General features: G+C 45.3%; 1 pseudogene; it reads right to left on the bottom strand.

Annotated features, from left to right (window-relative positions):
* Nucleotides 1-21,460, bottom strand: part of LOC113884388 — a 52,525-nt pseudogene extending 31,065 nt beyond the window's left edge.
* Nucleotides 21,461-21,759: the final 299 nt, after the last annotated feature.

The following is a 21,759-nucleotide window of genomic DNA, read 5'->3' as shown; positions in this document are numbered from 1 at the left end:
TAAGGGGATTGAGGTCTTTAGACCTCAGTTTGGGCTCTTGGGGTGGTGGTCTTGGGCCAAGTTAAGGAAGCAGATTCCCACCATTGCCCTTTGGGGTGAGGGCCACTCCCACCCGAGGTGGGAATTGGGAGTTGGCAGAGGAGAGGCTGAGGGCAGCAAAGCTTTGTCTCCTTCCAGGGGTGGGGGCCTCACCAGCCAGATTTCCTGCAACACAGGCAGCTTCCTGATCCAGGCTTCTGCTTGGTCACCAACATACCAGATGGCCGCATGTTTGCCCTAGAGCCAGAGATGGAGCAGAATGTTCTTAACCCAGGATTAACCAGAAAACGCTACACTCAGAAGAGCTAGGAAAGGGTGGGGGCAGTGGAGGGAGGGAAAGAAGACTGGGGAAAAACCCACCTAGGAAGCAATCACTGAGCACCTCCCAGCCCAAACCCGCCCGTGGGGTAGCACGGTGCTATGTCCAGGATCCGAGCTCACTGCTCGACACGGGAGACCTCATTTAACAGGCAGCATGGCCCTGCAAGGCAGGTATGATTCGTCCTTTTACAGACAAGATCATCGAGGTTAGGGAACTTGTTCAAGGTTACACATCTGTAGGGAGTACAACCAGAATTTGAACATCTGCATGTAACCACTCTGTCCTCATAAGTACCTGGTAAAGCCCTACTGGGGCATAAAAGAGCTCTTGACCCCGCTGGCTGTCCGTAAAGGAGTTGACATCTCCCAAAATGGTCCCACTAGACGTGGTACTGTTGTTCCCTCTGGACACAGGCATGGCCCTCTGGGGTGGCTGCAAAACAGGACACAGCTCAGTTGCTCTCAGTAGGATGACCAAGTACTAATGAGACTGTGACTTTTATAGATGAGGACGATTAGTGCCAAGGTGAGAAGCAGTTAATAAATGAGAGTCAGGACTCCAACCCTGACCTCTCTGACCTGCAGTGCAAGTGCTGAACTGCTCCACACACCACTGCTGGGTCTGTGCCAATGAGCACAGTGTCGTGGTTAAGACTCTGGGCTCAGGCTACCCCAATTCAAGTTCTGACCCTGGCACTTAAGCTGATGCATGACCTGACGCTGAAGTCATTTTCCTCAATGAGCATGTGAGGATGTGACCTCTCTGCGTCCCGCCCCCAGGGCCTCCCCAACACCTAGAGAATGTATTTTAAGATTTTTTTTTTTTAATTTATAATTTTTTTTTTTTTAATTTGGCTGGGCCAGGTCTTAGTTGCGTCATGCAAGATCTTTCATTGTGACATACAGGATCTAGTTCCATGACAAGATATCAAGCCCAGGTCCCCTACATTGAGAACACAAAGCCTTAATCACCGGACCACCAGGGAAGTCCCTAGAAAATATATCTTAAACAGAGTAACCCTGCTTTTCGAGAAGAGTCTTACTCAGGACCCTAATATAGAATACAATAGACCAATGCAGAGCTGTTTTGGTTGCAGAAGAGGGTGGCTCACAATTCCTCCTCACCACACCTCTACCTCATTCTACCATCCACCCAAAGCCAGACCAGTGAGCCCCAGGATCCCCAGGGACACTTGAAAAATAATTTACAAATGAATCCCAATCTCCTGATCAAGCCTCTTTGACTTGAAAGTGTTAGTCTCTCAGTCATGTTTGACTCTTTGCAACCCAATGGACTGTAGCCTGCCAGGCTCCTCTGTCCATGGAATTCTCCAGGCAAGAATACTGGAGTGGGTTGCCATTACCTTCTCCACTCTTTGACTTAGTACCTGTCAAGTCACCTTTTATTGAAAGTCATAATTCATTTATTCAATAAATAGTACATTTAAGAATACCAATAAAAGGAAACTAATTTTGCAAACTACAATTTTGAAAATAAAGCCAATATAACAGGAATAAAATATACATAACACGAGAAGAATGTCTGATTTTGACTCATTGTGCTTTCTTGATTTTTACGATTAAGCTAAATGTCTTCAGAACAAACCTGTTTTCCTTGGTCTAACTTGAGCACTTTTCTATCAAGTAACTACATTCTGGAACACTTATGCTGTGAGATATTTGAGATTCATATACTTGTTGAAGTGCATAGATTCTAACTCAATAGTTGATCTGCCTGTCTTGTGATTCTCTGAATATCATCAGAAGCATGTATTCCTGAACAAGTACTACCTGAAATTCTAAAATGTTTAATCTTTGACATAAAATTTATTTCAATTGTGGGTTTTCAATCACTTTGAGAATCACTTGAAAGTAAACTTGAAACCCTCCCTTCACCTTCCCGCAGGAACAAAGAGCTCTTATCCAAGTGTAGAAACTCGGCTTCTGTCTTTCTACTCTAAAGAACATTTCTCACTAATCCCTCTGGGAAGGCAAAAAGTACTTCAGAATAATCAATATACCCTGGCAAAAATTACCCTGTCTAATATCAACAACAAAAACAAAAAAAAAAGGGGGGGAAGAAAAAAAGACACTTCAAAACTTCAGGCTTAAAGGATGCATCAAATACAGTTAATGCTGTATTTTCTGGAATTCCATAAATGTTATATACGTATCAAAGAAGGCCATGCTTGTTAGATGTGTGTCAAGCCTCGAAGCCCTGAGAAGCCCACACCTCAGTATACCCTGGCACTACCTCTCCTGGTCACCACTAGCAAACCCACCCTCCCCAGATGACACCTCTTCTCTGAAGCCTTCACAGTGCTGCAACGTTCAACCCGGTGCCACGCCCACAAAGACCTGCGGGGGCCTCTGCCTCACTCTGTAGACACCTCCCAGAGCACCCGCCTCCCTCAGAAGGCATCCGTTCCCCGTGTACCCTCCACTCTGCTGGCCTGAGGTAGATGGGCAACACATGTGTGTGTTGAATAAATGAATTGTATTGTCTTAATGATCAGTAAGTTAAAGAAGTTAATGTGGTTTTGAAAATAACTAAACGCTCCCCAGGAGACAGCTTTCATATTTGAGCAGCATGTATGGGTTCTTCTACTGCCCGGGGGAACTAGTGGTAGAGAACCTGCCTGCCGATGCAGGAGACTCGGGTTCAATCTCTGGTCAGGAAGATCCCCTGGAGGAAGACATGGCAACCCACTCCAGTATTCTTGCCTGGAGAATCTCATGGACAGGGGAGCCTGGTGGGCTACAGTCTGTGGGCCGCAGAGTTGGACATAACTAAAGTGACTCAGCATGCATGCATACATACAGGTTCTTCTACACACCACAAAACAGAGCTGAAGGGAACTTTAGACACCATCTGATCATATTTTAGTATTCAGAAACTGAGGCCCGGAAATGATATTCCCAGCAAGAAAGTGGTAGGTCTAGAACAAGAACTCAGGGCCCAAGACTCTCCATTAAGCATTCAATTTATAAGTGAGTCAGCCTGCTCCCTCACAGGCTCCTAGCTCAGGACCTTTCCATGGGGCACCAGCAGTGAGCAGGAAAGTGGATGTCTGGGCCAGGCGTGGCCTCACCTTGCTCTGGGGCAGAATGGTGATGTCATCATAATTGATTTGCCACCAAATATCTTTATTTTGCCTCTGCAGTTTTCCTCTCTTTATCCTTAAAATCAGACCTATGATGACATCTCCCAGGATGGTAATCAGGAGGGTTAGGGTGAAGATCACAGCAGTCACACCTAAAGGGCAAAGACATAGCATTGCTGAGGCCCGCCTAGGAGCAGAAGTGACCACACTGGGGCCCCAGCCTGGCCCTGCCAAACAGAAGGCTCAACAGCAGCCCAGGCTCGGGTCCAAGTTAAAGCACACAGAGTCTACTCAGATGTGTCTTCTCGGGGAATCCTACTGGGCCCCAAGTGCATGGTCTTCCCACACCCATCTGATTCCCATGGTAACTGCACTCACCTCTTCCTTGTATAGAAACTTCCCTTGTAGAGAAAACCTCTAATACCATAACCACCTTTCATTCAACATATACTATGTCTTCTCTTTACACTTGTTCTCAGTTATGATCCACCTCATTGCAGGCCTGGGCTCCTAACCACCAGGTAACACTCCCTTTTCCAGACTCCATCTCTGTAGAAATGGAATTCCCGAGACTCAACTCTCAGGGGCCCAGTTTTCTCAGGGCAGAGGTTCTCAGTAGGGGAGGCCGGTGACGCTGCCTCCCCAGGGGATATTTGGCAATGTCTGGAGACATTTTGGGTTGTTACAGCCAGAGGCCACTTCTGGCATCAGTGCGTGAAAGCCAGGGACGCTGGTAGGCCTCCTACAAGGCACAGGACAGCCCCTCGCACACAGACATTATCCCATCCTAAACATCAGTGCTGTTGCCACTGCTGAGAAGCCCTGTTGTAATGAATCCTTTTCTGCTCCCTTCTCCAGGCGGCCACTCTGACCTGTAAAAGCCAGCTCAGTTTCACAAAGCTCATTGGAAAATCTACAGCCAGGTCTGTCCTCAAGAAGGGAGCCATGGAGCCAAGAAATAGTGGAGAAATTCCCCGTGGGTGTTAAAAAAAAAGAAGACGACAATTAAAGGTCAGTGCCAACTTGATTTATTCTACTTGTCTCTACCTTAGGTATAGCTGCTGCTGCTGCTAAGTCACTTCAGTCGTGTCCGACTCTGTGTGACCCCGGAGACGGAATCCCCGTCCCTGGGATTCTCCAGGCAAGAACACTGGAGTTCTTGCTGCATGCAAGAACTTTGCATTTCCTTCTCCGATGCATGAAAGTAAAAAGTGAAAAGGAAAAAGTGAAATGCATGAAAGTGAAAAGTGAAAGGGAAAGTCATGTCCGACTCTTAGCGACCCCATGGACTGCAGCCTACCAGGCTCCTCCGTCCATGGGATTTGCCAGGCAAGAGTACTGGAGTGGGGTGCCATCGCCCAGCTGAAACACACACGTCATTGCAAAAACAGGCCTTGGTCTCTTAACTCAAACATCTGCTGACCCATCTAGTTTCCCCACCTCACCTAGACTCTTGGAACCTAGCCTTTAGGTAGTATAATTCATGAGAGAGCAATATCTTTTTGCTGGGCAGAATAACTGACTCGATCTTTTGATTCAAACCATGTCACTTCTGACTTCAAAGATGATGTGTCAATTCTCCGATGTTGCTGGGGTTTTCTTCCATGTTTGATTTAGACAAATCTTGTTAGAAAGCATCTTCACACTTCACAGACTATAACATCCCCACTGCATGGAGAATGCCTGTTCCTGCAACACTGAGAACCTAGTTGGCCACGGTCGCTTTATTTCTTCAGTCATGTCCAACTCTCTGTGATCCCATGGACTCTAGCCCACCAGGCTCTCTGTCCTTGGGGATTCCCCAGGCAAGAATACTGGAGTAGGTTGGCCCTCCTCAAGGGGATCTTCCCAACCCAGGGATTGAACCCAGGTTTCCTGCATTGCAGGCAGACATTTTACCATCTGAGCCACCAGGGAAGCCCATGAATACTGAAGTGGGTAGCCTATCCCTTCTCCAGGGTACCTTCCTGACCCAGAAATCAAACCAGCATCTCCTGCTTAGGCCAATCCATTTGGGAACATTAAAATTCCATTATAAAATGCTTGCTCCTTGGAAAGAAACCTAAGAAAAACCTAGTAAGCATATTAAAAAGCAGAGACATCACTTTGCTGACAAAGGTCCATATATTCAAAGCTGTAGTTTTTCCAATAGTCATGTATTGTGTAAGAGTTGGACCATAAAGAAGGCTGAACACCAAAGAATCAATGCTTTTGAATTGTCATCCTGGAGAAGACTTTTAGTCCCTTGGACAGCAAGGAAATCAAATCAGTCAATCCTAAAGGAAATCAACCCTGAATATTCATTAGATGACTGATGCTGAAGCTGAAGCTCCAAAACCTTGGCCACCTGATACAAAGAATAGACTCTTTGGAAAAAACCCTGATGCTGGGAAAGATTGAGAACAGGAGAGAGAAGGGGGCTGCAGAGGATTAGATGGTTGGATGGCATCACTGACTCAATGGACATGAATTTGAGCAAACTCCAGGAGATAGTAGAGGACAGGGAAACCTGGCATGCTACAGTCCATGGGGTCACAAACAGCTGGACACAACTTAGTGACTGAACAACAACAACAACATTCCATAAGAGAAGGGGAAAGAGAAGTGTCAAATCAAATCTTGATTGTAGGCAGTGGCGGTGGGGGGGAAGCAGAAACTGAATTAAGTTTTAGATTCTCATTTAGTTGCTCATTGATTTGTAGCTGAGAAAACAGAAACAGAGACTATTTCCCCCAGGATTTCTGGGTACTGGGAGCCCAGGATGGCAGACATGTCCTGGCATCCCCGTGTCTTGTCTGGATGAGGCAGTTTCACTGACTGTGAACCTAATCCTGTAAGGGCTGCTGTGCTCCAGCAACAACCAGGGCCAGGGCCTCTTCCTGAGACACCAGGCAGTGGGACCTGCCCAGATGCAGCATCACAGGAGGCCTAGGCTGATGTGGAGGTACAGGTAGGGATGCTATAAGTGGAATCTGAAGTGGCTGAGCCATACCCACAGTCAAGGGCAAGATCTCCTTGAAGGCCCAAAGTCAATCTTTATGAGTTCAGTCACTCAGTCGTGTCCAACTGTTTGCAACCCCATGAACCGCAGCATGCCAGACCTCCCTGTCCATCACCAACTCCCGGAACTTACCCAAACTCATGTCCATTGAGTTGGTGATGCCATCCAACCATCTCATCCTCTGTCATCCCCTTCTCCTCCTGCCTTCAATCTTTCCCAGCATCAGGGTCTTTTCAAATGAATCAGCTCTTCACATCAGGTGGCCAACGTATTGGAGTTTCAGCTTCAACATCAGTCCTTCCAATGAACACGCAGGACTGATCTCCTTTAGGATGGACTGGTTGGATCTCCTTGCAGTCCAAGGGACTCTCAAGAGTCTTATCCAACACCACAGTTCCAAAGCATCAATTCTTCAGTGCTCAGCTTTCTTTATAGTCCAACTCTCACATCCATACATGACCACTGGAAAAACCATAGCGTTGACTAGATGGACCATTGTTTCCAAAGTAATGTCTCTGCTTATTAATATGCTGTCTAGGTTGGTCATAACTTTCCTTCCAAGGAGTAAGCGTCTTTTAATTTCATGGCTACAGTCACCATCTGCAATGATTTTGGAGCTCAAAAAAATAAAGTCTCTCACTGCTTCCACTGTTTCTCCATCTATTTGCTGTGAAGTGATGGGACCAGGTGCCATGGTCTTAGTTTTCTGAATGTTGAGTTTTAAGCCAACTTTTTCACTCTCTTCTTTCACTTTCATCAAGAGGCTTTTTAGTTCCTCTTCACTTTCTGCCATAAGGGTGGTGTCATCTGCATATCTGAGGTTATTGATATTTCTCCCAGCAATCTTGATTCCAGCTTGTGCTTCTTCCAGCCCAGGGTTTCTCATGATGTACTGTGCATATAAGTTAAATAAGCAGGGTGACAATATACAGCCTTGACATACTCCTTTTCCTGTTTGGAATCAGTCTGTTGTTCCATGTCCAGTCCTAACTGTTGCTTCCCAACCTGTACACAAATTTCTCAAGAGGCAGGTCAGGTGGTCTGGTATTCCTATCTCTTTCAGAATTTTCCACAGTTTGGGGTGATCCACACAGTCAAAGGCTTTAGCATAGTCAATAAAGCAGGAGTAGATGTTTTTCTGGAACTTTCTTGCTTTTTCGATGATCCAGCGGATGTTGGCAATTTGATCTCTGGTTCCTCTAAGTCCTCTGGTTCCTTTCCTAAATCCAGCTTGAACATCTGGAAGTTCATGGTTCACATATTGCTGAAGCCTGGCTTGGAGAATGTTGAGCATTACTTTACTAGTGTGTGAGATGAGTACAATTGTGCAGTAGTTTGAACATTCTTTGGCATTGCCTTTCTTTGGGATTGGAATGAAAATTGACTTTTTCCAGTCCTGGGGCCACTGCTGAGTTTTCCAAATTTGCTGGCATCTATTTCTCACTTCCACTGTATAATCATAAAGGGTTTGGTTTAGGTCATACCTGAAAGGTCTAGTGGTTTTCCCTACTTTCTTCAATTTAAGTCTGAATTTAGCAGTAAGCAGTTCATGATCTGAGCCACAGTTAGCTCCTGGTCTTGTTTTTGCTGACTGCATAGAACTTCTCCATGACTTATGAGTTCAGAGAGCACCAACTTAATTATAGGAGCTAGATTCCCCAACTGACCTCCCAACAGGAACCCCAACCCTCTGTCTCCTCCCAGGCCTCTTTCCGTAGCATGAACTAAACTTGGGAAAGTCCTGCCATACCTGATGACTTCCTGACTGCTGTCATATTGAAAAAAAGGCATAAAGAGGGAGTCGTCTCGGGATTTTTGTAGGGCATAGACTGAGTAATCCATGTGCCTTTCTCCCTGGGAGTCCACAAACATGGGGCTGGTGATTACTGGAAAGAAAAGCATTTACACACAGTAAAGGGGACAGAGAGAGGAACTTGGAGCTCAAAATGCCAGCCTGCCGACTCATATCAGAGGAATGCCCTCCCCACATTCTCTACTCTGCCAGGCCCTGGGGCAAGAGTTTGCAAGCTTCACTTTCAGCCTTCCTTTCTGGTTTTGGTTTGTGCTCAGGCTTGGTGCTCCAGAGAAGGCAATGGCAACCCACTCCAGTACTCTTGCCTGGAAAATCCCATGGACGGAGGAGCCTGGTAGGCTGCAGTCCATGGGGTCGCTAAGAGTCGGACATGACTGAGCGACTTCACTTTCACTTTTCACTTTCAAGCATTGGAGAAGGAAATGGCAACCCACTCCCGTGTTCTTGCCTGGAGAATCTCAGGGACGGCGGAGCCTGGTGGGCTGCTGTCTATGGGGTCGCACAGAGTCGGACACGACTGAAGTGACTTAGCAGCAACAGCAAGCTTGCTGCTCAGACCAGGCCCAGGGGCATTCCTTGTTGTTGCTTAGTACATGCCAAGCCCCACACACAAAGGCTACGTTAGCAATCCCGTAGGAGTGAAATACAGCAGTTTCACACTCCAAACTAGGACCTGGGGTCTGACCTAGGACTTACTGAAGATGTGTTCCCACCCAAGACAAGACACAACACTAACATTCATCAGCTCCTGCAATGCACCCAGCGCTGCAGGTTCTCGTGATTTCACTCGACTAACCCTAGAGAAGGTAAGGCAACCCACTCCAGTATTCTTGCCTGGAGAATCCCATGGACAGAGGAGCCTGGCAAGCTACAGTCCATAGGGTCGCAAAGAGTCAGATATGACTGAGTAACTAACACTTTCACTTCACTTTCAGTCATGGTGGACCCCGCAGAGGAGGCACCACCATCCACTCCTAATAAGCAGGGGTTAAAGGCACAGACTCCCTGGAGTTTGCAGAGCCAGGAAGATGCAGGCCTGTTGGACCCCAGGTGTGTGGTCTTCCACACCTCTCGCTGCTTTGCTGTGCCCACTTGCTGGTGTCCTCAATGCTCGGGCTTGAACACTGCTCCCTCCCAAGGTCTGCACAGGAGAAGGGCTGCAGCAAGGGCAATAACCAGGGTTGAACCAGGAAATAAATGGATCTGACAGAGAATTAAACTGAGATCAGGAAGACAGACTCCTCCCACTTCCTCCTTCCTTTTTAAGTAAATGCTTCAGGGTCAGGAAGAAAAGAGGGAAAGCAGGTTAATATTTCCACTTGGAAAAGATGTGGATGGGATCCTTGTGAACTGAATCTATGAGTATCCCAAAGATCAGGGCTTGGCTGTCCTTTTGAAATGTCATGTGAAGTATAAATCTTAATTTATTAAGGGAACGATAAGCCAAAGGAAAGATAAATGCTGCCTTTAACGGGCACATGGATGCGTGCGTGCTAAGTCACTTCAGTTGTGTCTGACTCTTTGTGACTCTAAGGACTGTAGCCCACTGGGCTCCTCTGTCCATGGATTCTCCAGGAAAGAATACTGAAGTGGATTGCTGTGCCCTCCTCCGGGGGATCTTCCTGACCCAGTGCTCGAACCTGAGTCTCCTGAGGCTCCTGCAGTGCAGCAGATTCTTTTGCTGTTGAACGAGTGCATACTTCAGAGTGTCTGAAGAACTGTGGACGGAGGTTCATGCCATTGTACAGGAGGCAGTGATCAAGACCATCCCCAAGAAAAAGAAATGCAAAAAGGCAAAGTGGTTGTCTGAGGAGGCCTTACAAATAGCTGAGAAAAGAAGAGAAGCTAAAGGCAAAGGAGAAAAGGGAAGATATACCCATTTGAATGCAGAGTTCCAAAGAAAAGCAAGGAGAGATAAGAAAGCCTTCCTCAGTGATCAATGCAAAGAAATAGAGGAAAACAACAGAATGGGAAAGACTAGAGATCTCTTCAAAAAAATTAGAGATACCAAGGGAACACTTCATGCAAAGATAAGCATAATAAAGGACAGAAATAGTAGGGACCTAACAGAAGCAGAAGATATTAAGAAGAGGAAGCAAGAATACACAGAAGAACTATACAAAAAAGATCTTCGTGACCCAGATAATCATGATGGTGTGATCACTCACCTAGAGCCAGACATCCTGGAATGTGAAGTCAAGTGGCCTTAGGAAGCATCACTACAAACAAAGCTAGTGGAGGTGATTGGATTCCATCTGAGCTATTTCAAATCCTCAAAGATGATGCTGTGAAAGTGCTGCACCCAATATGCCAGCAAATTTGGAAAACTCAGAATTGGCCCCAGGACTGGAAAAGCCAATTTTCATTCCAATCCCAAAGAAAGGCAATGCCAAAGAATGTTCAAACTACTGCACAATTGCACTCATCTCACCTAATAGCAAAGTAATGCTCAACATTCTCCAAGCCAGGCTTCAAGAGTACCTGAACCGGAAACTTCCAGATCTTCAAGCTGGATTTAGAAAAGGCAGAGGAATCAGAGATCGAATTGCCAACATCCGTTGGATCATCAAAAAAGCAAAAGGGTTCCAGAAAAACATCTACTCCCGCTTTATTGACTATGCCAAAGCCTTTGACTGTGTGGATCACGATAAACCGTGGAAAATTCTGAAAGAGATGGGAATACTAGACCACCTGACCTGCCACCTGAGGAACCTGTATGCAGGTCAAGAAGCAACAGTTAGAACTGGACATGGAGCAACAGATTGGTTCCAAATTGGGAAAGGAGTATGTCAAGGCTGTATATTATCACCCTGCTTATTTAACTTATATGCAGAGTACATCATGCAAAATACTGGGCTGGATGAAGTACAAGCTGGAATCAAGATTGCTGGGAGAAATATCAATAACCTTGGATATGCAGATGACACCATCCTTATGGCAGAAAGCAAAAAAAAAAAAAAAAAATGTTGGCTTAAAACTCAACATTCAGCAAACTAAGATCATGGCATCTGGTCCCATCACTTCATGGCAAATAAGATGGGGAAACAATGGAAACAGTAACAGACTTCATTTTTGCGGGCTCCAAAATCACTGCAAATGGTGACTGCAGCCATGAAATTAAAAGATGTTTGCTCCTTGGAAGAAAAGCTATGACCAACCTAGACAGCATATTAAAAAGCAGAGATATTACTTTGCCAACAAAGGTCCGTCTAGTCAAAGCTATGGTTTTTCCAGTAGTCATGTATGGATGTGAGAGTTGGACTATAAAGAAAGCTGAGCACAGAAGAATTGATGCTTTTGAAGTGTGGCGTTGGAGAAGACTCTTGAGAGTCCCTTGGACTGCTAGGAGATCCAACCAGTCCATCCAAAGGAAATCAGTCCTGAATATTCATTGGAAGGACTGATGCTGAAGCTGAAGCTCCAATCCTTTGGCCACCTGATGCAAAGAACTGACCCCTTGGAAAAGACCCTGATGCTGGTAAAGATTGAAGGCAGGAAGAGAGGGGATAACAGAGGATGAAGTGGTTGGATGGCATCACTGACTGTATGGCCATGAGTCTAAGCAAGCTCTGGGAGTGGTGATGAACAGGGAAGCCTGGCATGCTGCAGTCCATGGGGTCACAAAGAGTCGGACATGACTGAGTGACTGAACTGAACTGAACTAAAGTGAGTGCATACCATGTACCAAGCACTTGATATGTTTTAGTTTAGTTTCCTAACCAGGGATTGAGCCCCATGCATTGGAAGCGTATAGTCTTAACCACACAATTGCTGGAGAAGTCCCTCACATGGTATATTTTAATTACTTCTCAGTATTACACAATGATAGAAAATATGAACCCTGAGAAAACAAATAAAGTAAACAGACCTTATTCTGAAATCTAACTCCTCCATCCCATAACTTTGTGACCCTGGGCCAGTAGGTAACATTTTTACCCTGGGATTTCATGCCTGTGTAGTGTGTTATAGGCGGTAATAGCACTACCTCATGTTTGGTGTGAATATTAAATGAAATAGAGCACAGCTCTTGGCACCCAGCTTGGTATAAAGTAAGCCCTCAATAGATGCTGATTATTATTATTAGAGATGGCAGCAGGTATTATCTCTGTCTTACAAAATAGAAAGCTGGAGTACAGCAAGACGACCTCCACTGGCCAGCTCCCAGGGTGATTTCGACACAGTTTGCCCATCCTCTCACCTGCAAGGAAAGTGACAATGGGATCGGCTCCATCCTTAGAGGCTGAGGTCCTGGGCAGGCAGGCACAGCAGCAGAGAAGATACAACTTGGGGAGCCTCAAGGGGGGATCCCAAGAGGTAGGTCCCACCCTCTTGAGTTTTATTCTTTTTTTTAAACTTATTTTGTATTGCGCTATAGAAAATTAATGGGCTTTCCTGGTGGTTCAGTGGTTAAAAAAAAAAAAAAAAAAAAAGATCCGCCTGCAATACAGGAGCCACAGGAGACTTGGGTTGGATCCCTGGATTGAGACGATCCCCTGGAGGAGGGCATGGCCGTCCATTCCAGGATTCCTTCCTGCCAGAGGAGCCTGGCAGGCTACAGCCCATGGAGTCGCAAAGAGTCAGACATGACTGAAGTGACTTAGTGCATACACACAGGCAATTAACAAACAATGCTCTGATAGTTTCAGCTGAACAGTCAGTGAAGGGGACCCAGTCAGATATATACATGTATCCATTCTCCCCCACACTTCCCTCCCTTGAGTTTTATTCTCAATGGATTGAGTTTGAAAGGAGCTGTGGGAGGGACTTTTCAGGGGGGAAAGCTATCCTAGAGGAACCCCCTGGAGCAGCCCCTGGACAGAGCAAGAATAGCAGACTGTGGCCACTGGAGACTGAACCTCAACCACCTCTCCCAGAAGGCTGGAATCTCCACGAGAAAGAATTCTGTAATCACAAGCCCAACAAACTCCAAGCCCCACGGACAGAGAAGCTGGACCGAGTCGGGAAAACCCACCACAGTCAAGTCACTTACCCTGCAACATGGTCCAGTTGGAGCCTTTCAGACTCCCAGATCACTAGCTGGCCTCCCATCCAGGAAAACGCTCCCGGCTGTTACCACTTCCATCAGGATCTCAGCATACAGAAGGACTGCATCATGAGGGTAGGCAGCATAACGCTCACCTTAGATGGAGGAAGCAAAGGCAGCATTGAGAAGGGCTGGGGGCTTCCTCCATCACAGTCTGGGCTCAGTTAGAAGCACTTTTTTCTGTCCTCTTAACAGTGTGACATAGCACGCTGGAACATGGTGACATAGAACCTAGCAAAGGTTCTGCATCATTCCGACCCAGAAGGGAGGGCCCTCCACGTGTCCTGGCCTCTGCCGGTATACCCGGGGATCACAACTGCACTTTTCCTCTTCAGGTCTTGTTTTCTCTAGCAGGTTGCATCATCCTTCAGGTGGGGAACAGTGTTGTCAGCCATGGGCAGGTGGGGATAGGGTTTAATCGAGAGGGTTGGAGCCAGGAGCCAGGCTGGTCCTGGTACTGACTGTGAGACTTGGGTAAGTTCCAGAACCTCTCTGAATCTCGGCCCATTCATTTATAAAATAGGCAGAAGGCTGTTGTGGTGAGTATAAAGACAGTTAAATGAGGCAGAATAGGTATGGTATCTATTGTATTAAGTGGCACATATTTGGTCTTCACTTAGTCAACAAAAATGCAAGTGCCTACTAGGTGCGAGGCCCTGTTCTCACCATAGAACCTGGTATGGAGCTGACACTTAGTCAATGACACCCCAAATATTCATCGATCATCTTTTCTTGTGTGTTGGGGTCCACACTCGGCTGCCTCACTCCTCACGGAATCCCTGTCATCAGTAGCTTTCTCACCAGCTTCAGGCTCAGCTTGGCCCCACACTGGAAAGAGCTCAACTCTGGCCAATTGTCTGGCTAACCAGACACGTTGCCCCATTATCCCACTCAGCCTGGAATTGCCACTGGCTGATGGCTGCCTTCTCCCTGTTCCAGACCATCTGCCGGCCTCGACCTGCCCTAGCTCCACAGTTCTGACCACTCCATTCTGGCTCCCGGTCCCGGCATCCTGCCGGGAAAAGAAACCGTTGAGGTCTGAGTGCCCACCGGTATGTGTTCAGCCACTTCCGTGTACTATGTCTTCAGACTCTCCAAACTACAGACTGGAAGCTGATGTCACTACCAGTCCCGTTTTTGGAAGAGACTCAGGTGCGGGGAGGTTAAACAATTCCCCTCAAAAGTCTCATAGTTAGTGAAAAGCAGAGCGAGGATGGAAGCCCACGACTCTGACGCCCAAGCCACATGACCTCTCAATTAATAACCCCTGCCCTTCTCGTGAACCTGGGTGCAGATTTCACAACTCATCCGGCCACTGTTTATTTGGGGCTGAGGAAGATGAAGAGAGAGAGAGAGAGAGAGAGAGTGTGTGTGTGTGTGTGTGTGTGTGTGTGTGTGTGTGTGTTAGGAGCCTGGGGAGTCGGGGGAGAAGAGAAGGAATAAGAGCGGAAGTGTGAAAGCCAGACACAGATATCCTCGAGGAAGGGGGGACGGACGTGTACAGGAGGACCCCGTCAGACCTGCTGTGCCGTTTGGATGGGGCTGTGGAACGGTCGCCCCCGCAGCCTTCGGTAGACCTGCTCTCGGAAGCCTTCACCACTAGGGCCTTCTCGGGCAGAGCTGAGGGCTCTGAGAAACACTGACTCGTAGACTGCAGGAAAGTGTGTCACCTTCTGATTTGTCAATACCTCCTTCCAAAAGCTGTCCTGAAAAATAATGAAATAAATGAGCTGTTCTCAGGAAACACCCTGAACAACAGTCAGGGTCAATTGTGAATGTCTATTCTAATCCTTGGAAACACTTTTGGCAGTCTGAAATACTTCATGATGATGGCTCTGGAAGACCTGCTATGCGAAGTCTATGTCTTCTAGTAAGCACTGAAGCAATGAGAAAAAAAAAAAATCAATCAATAAGAAAGCTTACAATAAGAGCAGCTAAGATGCAAGAAGCTCACCTTTAAGCAATGGATGGCAAAAACTTGAAAAACTTACACTGGCTGATTCTCCAATTTCTGCTTATAGCGTAGCTTAAGTGATTGGTTAATATCATTATTACATACATTATTACAATTATGACAGTAATACCAGCTCACTGTGTGTACATATGTGAAAAACGGTGAGATCTTCTCCAGTTTCCCTATTACTCCCTCTCATCTCCTCTGAGAGGTTTCCAATGTTCTAGACACGGACAGAGGTCTGTGTGAGCATATGTACATTCTACACAAATAGTATCATGCTATAATGGTGTTCTGCAGCTTGATTTTTGTCAACTTCAGCTTATACTGAGAACACTTTTTGCTGTTTCATTGCTAAGTCGTGTCCAACTCTCTGTGACCCCTCGGACTGCTACACACCAGACTTCCCTGTCCTTCACTATCTCCCGGAGTTTGTAAACACTTTTAGGAAATGGATTTGCGCTATTCTTTTTTTAAAACATCATGAATTCACTTGTATGGATGCCGTGAGGTCTATTTTTAGGCCCAAATTCTTTCTGCACTTCCAACCAGTTGGAATTGGATCATCAAGGTTTGGGGAGAAAGTGACAAGGGGGTTGGATGGGCTTCCCTGCTGACGCTGAGATTTAGTGCACCGTCTTCCCCTCACGTGTCTGAAGGCAGATGAAGGAGAGGAGGAAAAATGAAGGAGAAAAGGTGGACAGCAATGAAAAGGGAAGGGAGGAGGAGGTTCTGAAAATCTTGGCTTACAATTAGAATTCCAACTGGCTGCCCAATGAAACCCGAGACACTTTGGTAATCTGAAATACTTCATGATGAAAAGATGAAAGAAACCTGGAACGTTATTATGCATCTTCCGCTACTTGCTTTCTCCCCATTTCAATTTCTTCATTTCAGTTCAGTCGTTCAGTCGTGTCCAATTCTTTGCAACCCCAGTTTCTTATGATCATATAAAACAAGTTCATTTTACAAAGATAAAACTGCTGGGAAAATTACACAGCGTGTCCTTGGCTAAATGCAAGAAGCTTTTTCTTAGAAGCCTGTGGATGCACGTATGGTGGTTAAATGTACTGAGACCAGCCCACCTAGTTTGACTACTCAGTCTTCCTCATGCACTAGCTGTGTGGCCTTGGGCAAATAAATTTGCTTCTCAGGACCTCAGTTTTCTTATCTTTCCATAGGATGATGTGAGCTAGTTTTAGTTTATCAGGCACTCACAGTGGGGCCTGGCAGTTAGCACACACTCCACAAAGCAGAGCTGTTGGGCCCAAGGGCTCAGTCCCAGAGTTCAGAAGACCAGCTCTGTCACTTGGGAGCTCCACGATCTTCGATAAGTTTCCTTATTTCTCTAAGCCTCAGTTTTTTTCATCTCTGAGTTGCAATGCTAATAATCTCTATATTACAAGGCTGTTGAAAATATCAAATGCAATGGTGCATGTAAATAATGGATGGACTATCCATCTGTCTCAGGGGCTGTTGGGAAAATCTAGCCCTGGTGCAGGTATAATGCAGAACTTGGTATTCATGGTGGGATTCGTGGTACATGTCAGCTGTCCCTATTGTTACCAAAAGAACCAAACCACCTACAAATTGCCTCATTGGACCAGCATGTTGGTTTTTCCAGGACTTATTGGGGCTCAAACAGAGGTGGCTATGGGAGAAAAGAAATTGGGAGGCCCTGAGTTTGAGAGCGTTAGGGCAGGTCTAGCAATCCAGTAGGAATGACAGTTTCTCCTCAGCTGGTGCTGGCTGATATAGACTATAGAGAGCCGGGCTCCAGGACCAGCAGCCTGGCTCCAGGCCAGTCTCCCTGTCCTAGGAACTGAGTGAACAAACTCTGGGTAGGTTCTTTCCTCTCAGCCTCCTGATCTTCAGTTAAGGACGCAAGAGTTGCTGCCTCCTAGGTTGAGTATTCAGTGAGCTAATGCATCTGGCACCTAGCAAGTGCTGAGTGCTTGTTACCTCTGCCTACCGGAGCCATTGAGGGGTCATGACACCCACCTCCAGCTGCTGCAAAATGATGAAGATGAATTCTCCTGTGTGGAGTCCCAGGTTCTCTGCAGCCAGCAGGATAAGTTTTGCATCTTCTGAGCTACAGATTAAGATGATAACTATAAGACAAAATGGAGTTAGCAACCGCACATGGGCATACACACATATACACGTTTTAAAGTCTAGCCTGAAGTCACTGCAAATGAGACATTAGCATTGCCTTTCCTTGAGCATGCTTTAGGAAACAGGAATGCCTAAACTGCTCCCTCAGACTATACTTCTTCTTCTTTGTCATTTATTTTTTTAAAAGTTAACACGTGCATAACAAAAAAACAAAAACACAAGCAGCAAAAACAAGTCATCCATAATCACAAGCAGTTGACCATTTGGTGTGCCTTCTAGGTCTCATTTGTGTATTTACACAACTAAGCATCCGTTTTTATGTAATCAAGATTTGGGGTTATAACCACAGGTCTGTATGAGCCTGTACTTCTTGAACCATGCCAGCCATATACAGACCAGCAGCTTTCACCTCATGGAATTAAAGTCTTCACTGCAGCTCTTTCCCAGAGCACAAATGGAAAAAGTTTGAAACCACTTCTGTGCTCTAGTTTCTTCATTTAATTGACTCAGAACAATAGACCTGGCTTGTAGGTAGGTTGGATTGACAGAGAACTGAAAACCAGGAGAGCTTAGACTGTCTGAGTGGGGATGGGGAAAAAATGAGTAGACCGTGGTATTTTTTTTCCATCCAAACACATCAGCATGCATTCTGAGGGCACAACAATGATTTACTTGTATGTATTTATTTTTATATTGGAGCATACTTTCACTTCAGAATTTTTATTTTTAATTGATGTATAGTTGATTTATAATATTGTATTAGTTTCAGGTGTACAGCAAAGTAATTCAAATATATGTACACACACACACACATATATATAACTTTTCCCTTATAAGTTTTAAAAGATATTGAGTATAGTTCTTGTGCTATGCAATAGGTCCATGTTGGTTATCTATTTTAGTGATTTATTTTTTAAAATGAGATAAATTATAATCTATTTATCTGAGCTTCAGCTAGGTGCCAGGCAATGTGCTAAGCAAAGGATACATCAGTGAGCAAAAGAGAAAGTCTTTGTTCTCAGGGAGCTGACAGTCAGACAGACAATACACAAGTAAAAAGGTTAGAGAGGTCATTCGGGATTCTAGTGAATGAAGGGGAAAAACAATGCTGTGATACTAATGCGGGGAGGGGAATTCCTCCACATCAAGTAGTCAGGAAAGGTCCCTTGGAGGACATTGCATGGGCTCTGGGCTGAGTCTGGAAGACTGAGAGGAAGCTATCTATGAAAAGAGTGCTGGGTGGGGTGAGGTGGGATTATGGGTGGAACTTCAGGCCAAGGGATCAGCAAGTCCCAAAATCCTAACTCCAGAAGGAGCAGTTTATTTGAAGAAGAGAAAGGAGTCAGTTACTAATTCCTGCTAGAAAGTAGAGCCTTAGAAGTATTACCCCAATATGCACTATGATATGTTTATCAGTTACTTGGTCTGGCACTTTACAGGCATGACCTTATTTAATCCTCTCTGTTCTATGAGATAGGTAAGATGATTGTCTTCGCCCGTACAGATAAAATGTCTGAGGCACTGAGAAATTAAGCTACTTGCTCTGGAGCACACAGCTAGAAAGTGTGAGAGACGGGTTTCAAACCTAGGACTGTCTGTCTCCAGAGCCCTAGCTCTGAATGACAACCCAAGACCAAGACCCAGCCCACATAGCAAGTTCTTCCAGAAATTACCATTTACATCAAAACACTATAGCATCAAGAACTTCACTGTAGACGATATTTTTCTTGTTGGTAGTGATGCTTTTTTTTTTAGTTCTACCAGTTTATTGCTACCAACCCATCACCCTCCACCTTCATGCACACAGGCTCAGCCATTTAACCCCATGGACTGCAGCCCACCAGGCTCCTCTGTCATGGACTTTTCCAGGCAAGAATACCAGAGTGGGTTGCCATTTCCTTCTCCAGGTAGTGATGCTTTTATGTATCATTAATTATATACCCTGTTTTCATCTGCTTACATTCATAGAAAAATGAAAATTCTTAGTTTTTTTCAAACAATCATTTTTTTTTTCTCTATCTGCCTCTCTAAACATAAGGAACAGAAAATTCTTTCCTACTTACCCCTGGAAATCAATGACAGGCTCCTAAGATTCTCTTGAAGGAAGACCGGATCGTTGTTGGTATATCTTACGCTGGTGGTGACGGTGAAATGGGATTTGAGTTCATTCTCTACAACCCTCCATAACTCATCCACTCCATCCCAGGAGGAAGTCCCGAAGTGACCTCCAAACATGCCAATGTGTTTCCAGTCCAGGTAGTGGAGGCTTTTCTGGAGGACATCACTGACTCGGTGCATGGATGGCACGAGGTTCACATAGGTGTCATACAAGAAGTTGTTCTCCAGTTGCGCTGTTTGTCCAGCAAAGTCAAACATGGGGATGTTCCACTCAGAAGCCAGCAAACCAATAACCTTAAAGTAACCAAAGGGATGTCTTTCCATAATTGAGTTTTGTTACTATCCAACTCCACTATAAAATATCTGCCTCAACTTTGGATTCAGTGAGTCTATGGGTCATACTGAACCATCTCTTTTGGAGTACTGATAACGTCTTAGGTCCAACTTGATGATGCAAAATCTCAGAAAACAATAGTAGCAATAGCTAGCATCTCATTTTAGAGCTGAAAACGTGGGGGCACAGAAACGGAACTTACAAAACGAGCAAGTAGTAAACCTTGGAATTCAGGTAGTGTGATAGCAGAGCCCACACTCATAGGTACTACTTACTTTTTTTAGTCTTTCTTAATGTGTTCCTTATTCATTTCTCATTCGTTTTCCACTATAAGCCTACTATTTACAGGAAACTTCAGAGACCTTCCTCTTAAAAAAGATCTTGAGATCAATTATTACAGGAGTTAAGACATGTAAAAATAGCTGTAGAGTTAAATATGCCCTTCAACATTTATAGACAATAGATTTAGAGAAACTTAGGGAAGTAAGAAATTGCTTCTAATTTGGGAATTAGGGATGTGAATATTGAAGGTAGAGGGATAAAGACAGGCTCCATGGCTTTTGAGCTTGACTTTGAAGAATGGGTAGGCTTTGTTAGTCAAATGGGGAATTCTAGGAGAGATTAAGATTCAAATTCAAATGTAAACTAAACTCTGTAGCACCCACTAATAATAGTTCTGCAGGATTTTTGAACATGAACACTGTACTGTCTATTCAGCCTTGCATCTACACCTGAAAGAGCACAAGATCCCAAGGATGTTAACAAAGCTAATCTCATTAGCTAAACCAATACAAATCATTCATTTCTCTCATTTTCTTGCCTTAGCTTATGGCAATCTGTTATGCACACCAAAGGGAAACCTACACAGATATTTTTCTACTTAAAATTGTGTTCAGTTTCTTCTGAACCACATGGCTGACAACGTTAGTGTGAATAATGAGTTCATATCCAACAGCACCAGGGCCAAACAATCCACGGTTTTTTTAGTGAACATCAACAAGTTAGTGAGTGAACTAACAATTCTTGACTTGTGAGGATTTCTTTAAAGAAAGTGTTAATTGTTTTCATCGCATGGTCTGGTTACATTTTAAAGAAATGGTACCCAAGACTTGACACAGTTATTGTTTATAATAATGCCATCCAAGTCAAAAGATTTTCAACTCTATACCATCACTTTAAGGTCACCCTCTCCAATGGAAACTCAGAGTTTTCTTAGAAGGCCGTATATTCTACCTCTGTGGCTTCTGGGCATGCTGGTCCAAACGAGGGAGAAATCTCTTCTTTCTGGACCTGGCTGATGGAAAGAGCGAGAGACTCCTTGGCACCACAGGTTGAGTTGATGTAAGTAAACTCCTAGCTGAAATTTCCGAAGTCCACCAGCTCAGAGTTGGTCTTGTCCATGGCAGTCTGGAGGCCACCACCCAACCTTTGCACACTGAATGGATGGGAGATGTTTCAGGGGGGCTAAAAACCCACAGTGAGTTTAGCAGCCTCAAGCCATGTCATCAGCACACTGGCAAAGAGCATCAGAACTAATGTTGGGTGGCCAACATGGCATGCAACCCCCAAACAGAGCCCAGATCTGACTGAGGGCTTAGCACCTGTCCTGGGAGCCATGAATGGTGTCTAATACCTGGATCACTGCAGAACTCTGAGAGGCCCAGCCTCCTGACCACTTGTGCCCAGAGCTTAAATAACAGTGCAAAGTTCCCTGAGGACCACAGCTTGTATTCTCTTCAGTGCTGTTAATTAATCAAACTCTTCCTTTCCAGAGACTGTCTTAACACATCTAGAAGCAGCAGTATTGAGGAAAGAGCCTGGGGCAGGGAGGTGATGTGGCCCTGGTCATTGATCCAGTGGTACCACTGTCCAACTTCGTGTTTCTTGACAAGTCACATAACCCCAGATCATCTCCA

Source organism: Bos indicus x Bos taurus, chromosome 26 (genome assembly GCF_003369695.1).
Source record: "Bos indicus x Bos taurus breed Angus x Brahman F1 hybrid chromosome 26, Bos_hybrid_MaternalHap_v2.0, whole genome shotgun sequence".
Taxonomy (NCBI): Eukaryota; Metazoa; Chordata; class Mammalia; order Artiodactyla; family Bovidae; genus Bos; species Bos indicus x Bos taurus.
This window is presented reverse-complemented; position numbering and strand designations above follow the sequence as displayed.